The sequence below is a fragment of the Colobus angolensis genome, unplaced genomic scaffold (assembly GCF_000951035.1).
Source record: "Colobus angolensis palliatus isolate OR3802 unplaced genomic scaffold, Cang.pa_1.0 Scaffold10, whole genome shotgun sequence".
In the NCBI taxonomy this organism is placed as follows: Eukaryota; Metazoa; Chordata; class Mammalia; order Primates; family Cercopithecidae; genus Colobus; species Colobus angolensis.
In genome coordinates, this window is record NW_012110919.1 from 11,555,784 (window position 1) to 11,564,894 (window position 9,111).

The following is a 9,111-nucleotide window of genomic DNA, read 5'->3' on the forward strand; positions in this document are numbered from 1 at the left end:
TTTTTTTTTTTTTTTGAGACAGCGTTTTGCTCTGTTGCCCAGGCTGGAGCGCAGTGGTACATTCACGGCTCATCGAAACCTCAAACTCTGGCTCACGTGATCCTCCCACTTCAGTCTCCTGAGTAGTCAGAACTACAAGGTACACCACACTCTGCCCAGCAATTAAAATTTTTATATTTTTGTAGAGACAGGGTCAAACTATATTGCCCAGGCTGGCCTTGAACTCCTGGTCTCAAGCAATCCTTCTGCATTGGCATCCCAGTGTGCTGGAATTACAGGCGTGAGCCACAGGCCAAGCCTTAGCTGAGAATTTTTTCCCCCCTGAGACAGGGTCTTGCTATGTTGCCCAGGCTGGCCCCTAACTCCTGTGGTCAGCCAGACACAGTGGCTCACAACTGTAATTCCAGCACTTTGGGAGGCAGAGGCAGGAGGATCAATTGAAGCCAATTGAGCATCAGTTGAGTTTGAGACTAGCCTGGGAAATACAGTGAGACCCCATCTCTACAAAAACAAACATACAAACAAACTAAGCATCCTGGGCTCAAGGGATCCTCCCGCTTCAGCCTCTCAAACAGTTGGGACTACAGGTACATGCTACTATGTCTGGCTTCTTAGTTGAGAACTTAGAAACTAAGTGTTCTAATTCAAGATGACTGATACAGGTTTTATACAAAAAGATAAAACTGATGACATCTGTCTAATATAGTTTTTTTTTCCAAGAACTTAATTAATCATGCTTCTCTTTCCCTGTGATCAATGATATAAATTAAGATTACCACAAAATACTTTTTTCCTTCTTCTTTTTTTGAGACAGGGTCTTGCTTTATTGCCCAGGCTGTAGTACAGTGGCACAATCATAGCGCACTGCAGCCTAAAACTCCTGGGCTCAAGAGACCCTCCCACCTCAGCCTCTTGAGTGGCTGGGACTATAGGTGTGAGCTGCCACACCTGGCTAAATTTTTTTTGTAATTTTTGTAGAGATAGGGGCAGGGTTTCACTATTACTCAGGCTGGTCTTGAACTCCTGGCCTTAAGCAATCCCCCCTCCTTGGCCTCTCAAAGTTCTGGGACTACAGGCATGGGCCACTAAGCTTGGCCCAAAAGAATTTTTCTGTGTAAAACTTTCCATAGGTATTGAATCCCTGCTACATTAGGGAATGATGCCATAGAGTGAACTAACCAATTTAAAACAAAGAAAGAGACAGAAGCAGGCAAGAAAAAAGTGAAAGAGCTGGAAAGAGAGAGAGAGGAAGAGGAAAGAAAAGGAAGGAGCAGAGAAAGAATGTGAAGGAAAGAAGATAACCATAAAATATGGACTGAAGAAGAATTAGAGACAGAAATCACAGTTTTGATGTTTATGAATTTTTAATTTGTGGCCTTTCAAATCTACTTCATGCGGCCGGGTATGGTGGCTCACGCCTGTAATCCCAGCACCTTTGGAGGCTGAGGCGGGCAGATCACCTGAGGTCAGGTGTTCAAGACCAGCCTGGCCAACATGGTGAAACCCCATCTCTATTAAAACTACAAAAATTAGCTGGGCCTAGTGGCAGGCGCCTGTAATCCCAGCTACTCGGGAGGCTGAGACAGGGAGAAATGCTTGAACCCGGGAGGCAGAGGTTGCAGTGAGCTGAGAAGATGGTGCCACTGCATTCCAGCCTGGGACAGAGCAAGACTCCACCTCAAAAAAAAAAAAAAAAAAAAACTACTTCATGCATCTTTCCCTATTTCAATGATTCATAGTCATTTAAGTTACAGCAGCTTAAGGGGGTTGCTTGAAAATAATCATATACTAAGGAAAGTGCATGCTTTCTTCAGGGAGCTCGTGTATGAAAAGTTCCTTTCCTGTGGAAAAAAAAGGAAATTAACTGTACTAGTTCCCTAATAATAGCAGCACATTTATTAAGTGATTTTAGCAGCATTATAGTTAAGTGAATCAGCAAACATGAAGGCTAACTTGTATTCCTTCTTGAAGTTAAAAACTTCCTTAACATATTTTAAGCATGATTAAATTAAAATTAATATTTTATAAAAATAAAATAATGGCCAAGTACAGTGACTCATGCCTATAATCCCAGCACTTTAAGAGGCCAAGGCAGGAGGATGACTTGATGCCAGGAGTTTGAGACCAGCTTGGGCAACATAGTGGGACCCCTGTCTCTACAAAATAAAAATAAAAAATAAAACACTTAAAATCTTTTGAGATTATGCTTTCTTTGAAGTGTAAGTATGGCAATTTGAGAAAACCACCAGAGAAATGTTTATATTTACAAATTGTAGTTTCTTGTACCAGAAATGTTAATTCAAAGCTTCTGGATGGTGTTTTTGAAATTCCTTAATTAATTTCTTTTTTCGTTTCAGAGAGATGCTGGAGTTACTATTAATCTCAAGAGCCAACTGATGTAGATATTGAATTGTCCTTCCCTTTCGCTTTTCAAACTCCTTGTATATCAAGGGTTGGCAAAATGTAAAGCCTGAAAAAAAAAAAAAAAAAGTACCACTGGAAAAGCAAGTTAAAAAACCAACTAAACTGTCCTTACCCAAACTGGTCTTATGGTACATTACCTATGCCTAGGCTTTCTTCATTCCAGTTTCTTTCAAAAGTGCTTTTACTTTAGCAAAACATACATGATGTTATTTTACACACATTATTTGATCTCCAAAATAACTAGAAGCAAGAGAAGCAAGAAACTAGTATCCCAGTTTCAAGAGAAATACATAAAAAATTTAAGTGACATGGCCAATAAATTAAAGACATGTTCATAAGATGACGAACATGTTCATAAGATGATGACATGGCCCTTCATAAGATGATACCTACCAATCTCTCTAGTTTCAATTCCTACTGTCTCCCTAGCAGCAGTTTCTTTTTATTTATTTACTTTTATTTTTAAATCTTTTGGTTTTCTGAGACAGCATCTCACTCTGTCACTCACGCTGGAGTGCAGTGGCATGATCAATGCTCACTGCAGCCTTGACCTACTGAGCTCAAGCAGTCTTCCCACATCTGCCTCCCAAGCAGCTAGGACCACAGGCATATGCCACCATGCCTGGCTTTTTTTTTTTTTTTTTTTGGTCATTTTTGTTTCATTTTGTTTTGCCTTATGCCTGACTGCTGTTTCTAGTGCTTACCTATTTTTGCTCACACTGTTCTAATTCTTTAAGCTCCTATTCGTCAAGACTCCTGTTATGCATTATCTCTTCTATGAACTGCATTATCTCTTCTATGAACTTTGATTCCCTCAGACTAGGTGGTCAGGTAATCCTCCTCCAAGCTTCCATAATCTCCTCTGGCTTGAACATATCCCTGCCAGAATTTTATGATTCATTGATATGGCTGTCTCTCATTCATCAACTCTTCCACTGAATTTAGTCAACAAATGTTTATTGAACATCTACTATGTGCAAGTTATTTTGAATGTTAGAATGTGAGCTTATTGCAAGCAGTGGCATTATCTCACACATCTTTGTGTTTTGTGGTGCTTATACAAGTTCTGGCACAACTGCAGATATTCAAAAATGTTAAGTGAATAACTGAATGAATAGATAGACAAATCCTGGCGGTCAGAAGCATTTTAAATCAATACTCATGAATTTCAAGTACTCAGGCCAGGCACGGTAGCTCACACCTGTAATCCCAGCACTTTGGAAGGCCAAGGTGGGCAGATCACTTGAAGTTGAGAGTTCGAGACCAGTCTGGCCAACATGAGGAAACCCTGTCTCTACCTAAAAATACAAAAATTAGCTGGGCGTGGTGGCACTTGCCTGTATTCCCGCTACTTGGGAGGCTGAGTCAGGAGAATTACCTGAACCCGGGAGGCAGAGGTTGCAGTGAGCAGAGATGCACCATTGCACTCCAGCCTGCGTGACAGAGCGAGACTCTGTCTCAAAAAGAAGAAAACAAAAGAAAATAAATTTCAAGCCATCTATGGAGAAAAAAGCATACAATACAAAGCATGGAGGCAATTTAAAAATTTAAAGTTGTTTACTGATATACTCTGACAGTTTTACTGAGTAGGAGATAAGCTTCAAGAAGAGATAAAATAGGCAAGTTATTTAGGGAAAAATATTATCAGAAAACTCTTCACTTTCCAAGTACTTGTAGTATATGGCATTGTGCAAAACACTTATATTTATAATCCCCCCTTAGTATATTCGTTTTTGTTTTTGTTTTTGTTTTTGAGACAGAGTCTTGCTCTGTCGCCTAGGCTGGAGTGCAGTGGCATGATCTTGGCTCATTGTAACCTCTGCCTCCCGGGTTCAAGTGATTCTTCTGCCTCAGCCTCCCAAGAAGTATGGATTACAGGTATGCACCACCACACCTGGCTACTTTTTGTATTTTTAGTAGAGATGGGGTTTTACCATGTTGGCCAAACTGGTCTCGAAGTCCTAACCTCAGGTGATCTACCCGCCTCAGTCTCGCAAAGCGCTGGGATTACAGGCGGGAGCCGCTGCGCCCAGCCTAGCGTATACTGTTGAATAGAAATAAAGAGTAAAATGTTGACAATCCTTCTATTTTCCTCAAAAGTCAAAAGTAATGAAAAGTTGAATGTGAAAAGACAATGCAGTAATGGCAGCCAATTAATGTTTGTTTTGAAATTAGACAGAGAAGATTAAATTAATCCAAAAGATTCTAAGTACTAGTTTCAGAATACTTCATTAGTATCAATACTTACTTACATCAAATGGGATGCATGTGGCAACATACTTGTTGCCATATACTCTGTATTCAAAGAAGGGAATGAGATAAAATGGCATCTATTAGCTAAGAAATTCCAAGTAATTCAAGCAAGTACACTTATGCCCTCCTCTGTAAATGTTCTTTTCAACAATTAATAATGCCTTTGAATCATTTTTCTCCCCCGCCACAACCCTTGAAACATTTTTTTAAAGAAAAAGAGTCACCTATCTTTCTAGTTCACCAAGTTACATAACCTCTCTAAGCTTCAGTTACCTACCCTATAAAATCAAATAATAATAATAATATTAATATGCCTACACAGTAGATTATTGTGAAGATTAAATAATTGCATAAGTCTATGTTAATCTTCAACACAGTTTCTGACACATAGTAGGGCTCAGTATATGTGTCAGCTAATGTCATATTAATTCAGATATATTAATCATAATTACAACCAGCATTATATATTAATAAACATTTAATATCCCATTAATAGCATAAATATTGAATATTTAATTGCACAATGAAATAACTATTATCATTCCTATTTGGTAGTTGAGGAAACTGAGGCAAAAAGGTGCCCAGACAATTTGGTGTGGGCACTCACAGATATATTTATTAAGCTATTTTGTTTCCTGCATGACAATCTTAATAAACTTGGATTAAAAATATGTTATAGTTTTAAACAATTATAAGTTAAAGAATCAGACCAATTAGGGCCAGGCGTGGTGGCTCATGCCCATAATCCCAGCACTTTGGGAGGCCAAGGCGGGTAGATCACAAAGTCAGCAGTTCAAGAGCAGCCTGACCAACATGGTAAAACCCCGTCCCTACTAAAAACACAAAAAAAGTAGCTGGACGTGGTGGTGGGAGCCTGTAATCCCAGCTACTTGGGAGGCTGAGGCAGGAGAATCGCTTGAAACCAGAATGCGGAGGTTGCAGTGAGCCAAGATTGCGCCACTGCACTCCAGCCTGGGCAACGAGAGCAAAACTCTGTCTCAAAAAAAAAAAAAAAAAAATAAGACCAATAGCCTAAAGACACTGAATGAAATCATGGACTCTATTCAACTGGGAGTCAGGCTACTCCGCTATAAAATTTGATCCTTCCCCTAGAAAAGAAGCGAGCAAGGGAGAGAGGATGAAAAACAAGAAAAAGAATCTGAGAGAGTCAGAAAAAGACACAACAGAGAGCACAGGAGCAAAGAAGCAGGCACGTGGGTGATAATTGAAGGGGAGGTGAGAACTGGGAGCAACAGTGAGAGACAGAAAGTTCTTGCCTTCTTAGTAGAAAAGGTAAATAAAGGGCTTCAAAAAAGAACTAGAGAAGAACTTGCCCAGGAGATACTAAAAAATAACCTCACTATAACCACTTTTTACAACATTTTACATACATTTATTACATACTCATCTTTGATGCCTTCCCAACTCATTTGGCCACAACAGTCACTTAATGATAAAGGAGGAACAAGCTGGAATCCATACCTGATATGGCATGTGCATCTTCTCCATGTAGAAGCTTCTTAAGTTTCTTACTAACCAGATCCAATAAAAGTAACTGGTGTCTACACAAAACAGGTATTTTCAAATATTTAATATAATTTTTTCTAGCCAGCATTTCAACATAGAAAGAAAAACATCTCCATATCTTTGACCAATGAGTAGAAGGAGAGGATCATAGATGAGTGGAAAGGGTGGGTGGTAGAAGGCCTCTGAATTACAAACTTGAAATTTTTTTAGCACTCTTAAAATCTTATTTTCTGCTTTCATGTATGTAGTACATTTAAAATTAGGTTAACCCATCATTAGGGAAATGTTCTCCTATAACAATAAAAATTATTTGTACTTTAATTATAGCATTTATTTAAATAACATTACACAGTCCATATGTAAATAGTAGCTCTAAAATACATTAAAATTTTTCTCTTAAAATACGCAAATAGGCCAGCCATGGTGGCTCACACCTGTAATCCCAGTACTTTGGGAGGCTGAAGTGGGAGGATCACTTGAGTCCAGAAGTTCAAGACCCATCTGGGCAACACAGCGAGATCCTGTCTCTAATAACAACAACAAAAATCCCCAAACAAAATAGGTATCTATTTCTTTTCTAATGTGGTTATAGCAAAGGTAATCCCAGACTACTACACGTATCTGGAGAAAGAATCCGTTGACTAATACTGTTACAGAGGGCATGCCCTAGCCCTACAATTCTGAAGCTCATGTCTAGATAGCTCCTTCATCCTGGCTCACAGGCTACCTTTTCATTAGCTTCCACTCATCCTGCCACTTTCCAGCCATGATGCTATCCCCATTAATTCATTCTGTCACTCAATAAAAATTGAGTGAGTGATTGTTATGTGCCAGGTATTGTTCAGGTGATGAATGAATAGATCAAGTTCCCAAATGTATGGGAAGTTACATTCTCATAGGACAGAAAGACAATTTAACAACAACAACAACAAAATAGGCAAATACATAATATATATAATTTCAGGTAGTGGTAAATGCCACTATGAAAACAAAGTAGAGAAAGAGGCTAGAGTGAAAGCAGTGGTCAAAGGTAAACAGAACAGGGAAAGCCCTGTAACAGGAACAATCGTGGCATGTTCCAGAGCCCCTGTCATAAATATCCCCACCTCAGCCTCCCTGAAATACGTCAGCCTCTAATCTCTAGAAACCAAGTATCAGGGCCCTTCTCCCTGCTTCCTGATTCTCATACCCCCACTTCCTCCAGCCCATGTCAAGTTGCTTTTCTCCATTTGTGGCCTGGTACAAAACTTGAACCAGTATGTTTCTGTTTTTTTGTTTTTTTTTTTTTTTTTTTTTGGAGACGGAGTCTCGCTCTGTCGCCGCCTCCCGGGTTCACGCCATTCTCCTGCCTCAGCCTCCCGAGTAGCTGGGACTACAGGCGCCCGCCACCTCGCCCGGCTAGTTTTTTGTATTTTTTAGTAGAGACGGGGTTTCACCATGTTAGCCAGGATGGTCTCGATCTCCTGACCTCGTGATCCGCCCGTCTCGGCCTCCCAAAGTGCTGGGATTACAGGCTTGAGCCACCGCGCCCGGCTGTTTCTGTTTTTTTAGATGGAGTCTCGTGCTGTCGCTCAGGCTGGAGTGCAGTGGCGCGATCTTGGCTTTCTGCAGCCTCCACCTCCCGGGTTCAAGCGATTCTCCTGCCTCTGCCTCCCAAGTAGCTGGAATTACAGGTGCCTGCCGCCACGCCTGGCTAATTTTTTTGTATTTTTAGTAGAGACTGGGTTTCATCATGTTGGCCAGGATGGTCTCGAATTCCTGACTTCCAGTGATCTACCTGCCTTGGCCTCCCAAAATGCTGGGATTACAGGCATGAGCCACTGCACCTGACCTGAACTAGTATGTTTCCTTATGACACTGCTAGTTTGAACATGAAGGGGGAGGTAGAAAGATGAAAAAAAGTCCTTCCTAATATCTGTACCACGTGTAGGAAAGAGGCAGACTCATTTATGCAGAGGAGCGGGTAGAGTGAGAAAGAAGAAAGCAGAGAGAGGCTGAGTAGTACAGAAGAGGATAGAGGAGAGGAAGTGTTCTTTCTAAATTGCTAGTTGAAATCTGGGATCCATTTTAGCAGGTAAACTACATATGAGAAAAAGTACAGTATGAGAATTTTACTTTAGTGACTGTAGTATTAAACAGTTACATAACCTGGGCCCTTACTACCGTCTGTTATTTATTTATTTGGATGAAAAACTAGGTGTAGAGTACCTAACAATTGACTTACAAATGACCTTTTAAAATATGTTTCATTCAAAATTCAGGAGAATGAAACATTTTTAAATGTTTAATGTTAATGAGGACTGCCTCTATTGTATATACTTAGTGCCACCTTTTTCTTGTAAATAACGGGAAAAAAAGTTCAGTTAAGGTCACAGAACTGTCACAAAATTTGGATCAATATGTTGCATTATGACATGAGACAAAAAATTTTTTAAAAATAAAATGGGGTCTTGCAATGTTGCCCAGGCTAGTTGAAAACTCCTGGGCTCAAGTCATCCCACCCCAGCCTCCAGAGTAGCTGGGGTTAAAGGCATGTATCACTGTGCCCAGTTGGACACATTTTTAAGCAAAGAAACAGAAGAAAGAGAATTCTTTATAGAGGCTTTGGAGAAATAACACCATTAAAAGTATTCATACTATTATCTGGTACTAAAATATAATAGTGAGGCTAAAAAAAAATCTCTTTCAAAAATGCTTCAAAATATATTAAGACCATGTTTTACTAATGCTACTGCTACTCCTAAGTGTTTTGCTTTGTTTTGAGACAGGGTCTCACTCTGTCACCCACGCTGGAGTGCAATGGTGTGATCATGGCTCACTGCAGCCTCAACCTCACGGGCTCAACTGACCCTCCCACCTCAGCCTCAGGTGTATGCCACTACGCCTTGCTTTTTTTTTTTTTTTTTT